This window comes from Cynoglossus semilaevis, chromosome 4, assembly GCF_000523025.1.
Source record: "Cynoglossus semilaevis isolate Cse_v1.0 chromosome 4, Cse_v1.0, whole genome shotgun sequence".
In the NCBI taxonomy this organism is placed as follows: domain Eukaryota; kingdom Metazoa; phylum Chordata; class Actinopteri; order Pleuronectiformes; family Cynoglossidae; genus Cynoglossus; species Cynoglossus semilaevis.
In genome coordinates this window covers 967,914-971,052 of record NC_024310.1, presented here as the reverse complement: position 1 = coordinate 971,052, position 3,139 = coordinate 967,914, and positions in this window count along the sequence as shown.

Here is a 3,139-nt window from a genome sequence, read left to right as displayed (position 1 = left end):
CAGTTCTGGGGTCAGTTCTGGGGTCAGTTCTGGGGTCAGTTCTGGGGTCAGTTCTTTGTGCCTCATTGATTTGACTATTTTTCCAGTGAACAAATCACAACGACACGTTTCTCCCACAGACACAGAGTTCATGAAGCAGAAACGTTTTAAAGAAAAACAATCATTAAAGAAGTTTTTTTGTTTCTTTGTTTTTTTTCCCGATGATTGAATAGATATTGAACCGTTTCTCTCTGATATAAATAAACAACGTTAATGCCGATATTTTGACGGCGGTCAATAAGTGTTCAGGTGCTGACGGTGCAGCTGGTTTGGCTCCGCCCACTACTAATACGATAGATATTGATCAGCATCACAGACAAGGCAAGACTAATTGAATCCAGATCCCTGATCACAGTGGGCGGAGAGAACACGAAGTTAGTGGGTGGAACTTTGTCCACTCTCTCCCTCTCTCTCTCTCTCTCTCTTTTGGATTTCTTCTCCGTTCTCTGTCTAATCTCATCATCTGTCAGGTTGGATTTTGTCCAGGTTTCCTTCAGAACTGATTTTTTTTTTTTTTTACCCACACAGAAAAATTCATCGTCGTTCAGGAGAACTCAGTCTCAGTTCTCCTGACAAACACTGAGGAACGTCTCAGTGATGAATCACATCCCTCTGCTGCACAGAACACGAACATGAGCGTGCACGTGCACGTGCACGTGCATCTGCACGTACACTGATGCCGTTGGTTTCAGACACTCACGTCCAGTTCACACTGCGTCCACTGTGACACCGCGTGAGCCGTCACTGAGCCTGGACCAGTGTCTCCGTCCATTCTTCAAATTACAGTACCTCCCACTGACCACTAGGGCTCCATCTGATCATGAAATCAGATTTGCCTTTATTCTAATTTTAGAAAGTGTGAAAAGATGAAACATTTTCTTCGTTTTATTTAAAACCCAGGAGGTTTCTGATGTCAGGAACATCGATCACGTTATCATCATCATCATCTTTTATCATTATCTATTATTAATGTCTGTTTCTAAGGTCAGGTCACCTGTTCCAGGTCTGTTCAGTTTTGTGAATTTGGATGAAAATACACGATAAAGAATGGTAGAAAAACCCAAAGAGAGTTTGGTTTGATGGAATATTTTGTCCTGGGATTTGACCTGACAAATCAGGAGACCAGTGATGTCCTGATGTCTTCTTTAACAGAAGTGTTTTTGTCCATTTCTTATCAATGATCTATTAAACGATAACACAGTCACAGTGTTGACGTCTTTAGAAGATGTTTTATTTGAACTCTACGACACAGCTCTGCACTAAAGCTCCAGTTTTTATTGATTATTTATAGTTGGACGTTTGCACTGGGACTGAAACCTGTGTTTATTTTTATCCAATCACCTCGAGGCAGCGAGAAGGACGAATCTGCTGCTGAGGACGGAAAACAGACGAAAAGAGACGATGGACTAGACACCAGTCAACGTAGCAGCCAGGACAGAGGTCAGAGGTCAGAGGTCAGGTTAACCTCCTTACATGTTGTGACATCATGTTGTTCATTCACTTAAAAACACTTGGTTTTTTTCTTTGGTTTTTTTTTAAATCTTCTGCGTCCTTGTCTCTAACACACTGTCAGGATCAGCCTCACACTCTTCTCTCTCCTCACACGTCTGAGGCCAAACCCTCACACACATCACACACATCACACACATCACACACATCACACACATCACACACATCACACTGGAACACAAGACACAACGTGTAAAAACATCCATTTCATCTCTCAGCTTTTGTGTCTTTTTTTTCTCTCCATTTGAGGCCAAAGAAAAAAAAAAAAACAGAATGAATCCATCTGATTATCAAGTCGGGGCCCGTGGTCTGAATTAGGCCCGGACATGTGAGTGATCCATCTGATTATCAAGTCGGGGCCCGCGGTCTGAATTAGGCCCAGACAGCCCAGACCTGGGCCATGACTGGATTCCAGTTTTTATGTGAGTGTCCGGCCCTCCCACAAATACAGTTGGCGCCCCCTGCTGTACAGTTGAGTCGAGTCGTGCATAGTAAAGAATGGTGTTGATAAGATTTGAAAGACAAATAAGTACAAAGGTTTTTTTAAAGCAAAAAACTGTGCAACATGAATTTACAGAGCTGTAAACGTAGACCAAAAGTCTCCGTAGTAAAGAAATCAGTGCAAATGTCCAGATAATTCTGTTTTTGAATAAATGCATCAACATTGTGATTGAACTTCATTTTCTGGTTTCTCTGGTTTTTACCAATAAATGTCTTTAAATATTCAGCCATCGATACTTTCCCACTGCCAGCTGCTGTGCAGGGTGGGGTGCCAAGACCCTCATCTTTAGCCCCAGGACCCCCCGCCCCCCCCGGACCCCCCACCATCACTGGGACACAGTGACAGTCTGGGAGAAAAACAGTCCAGATGATGGAGATGTTCTGTAAGAAAAGACTTCGTTCCAACTGAAAATGATCAGGAGTGACGATGATGAAGATGATGAAGATGATGAAGATGATGAAGATGATGAAGATGAAGTCAGGCTTACACAGCATATGAATATTTGAAGGAACTGGGTGGTGCCTTCACGGACACATTTACTCGCGGCTCTCCTATTGGTTCATTGTCGACGTCATGACACAGAGCGGAGTTGGTCCACACTTTATAAAAGCTGCTCTCTCTGCGCGGCGGTCTGTTCTTTAATACCCCAGAACACCACAACTGCCACAACTGCCACAACTGCCACCACCACAACTGCCACCACCGCCGCCGCTGTAACTTCTCCTCCATCCTCAGCATCTGGACGCGGACAGCTCGGAAACATCCTCCAGAATGAGTGAGGTAAGAAGACTGTGTTTGTCTCAAACCAAAACGCGCACGGACGGAGTCGCTGGTTTTACGCACGTCGCGCGCGTTAGAGTGAGAGATTAGACAGTGTCCGTGAGTGATCACGGCTGTCAGATGATGAAGATGAAGATGATGAAGATGATGGTGATGGACGTCACCGTCCCAGTGACTTCTCTTCAGTCACTGTTCAGTGATGAGGCAGAGAATTTAGAAGAAGATAAATCCTGAGTGAAGTTGATTTACGTCCCTGACCACCGGGCTGTGCACGGGTGTCGTGCACGGGTGTCGTGCACGGGTGTCGTG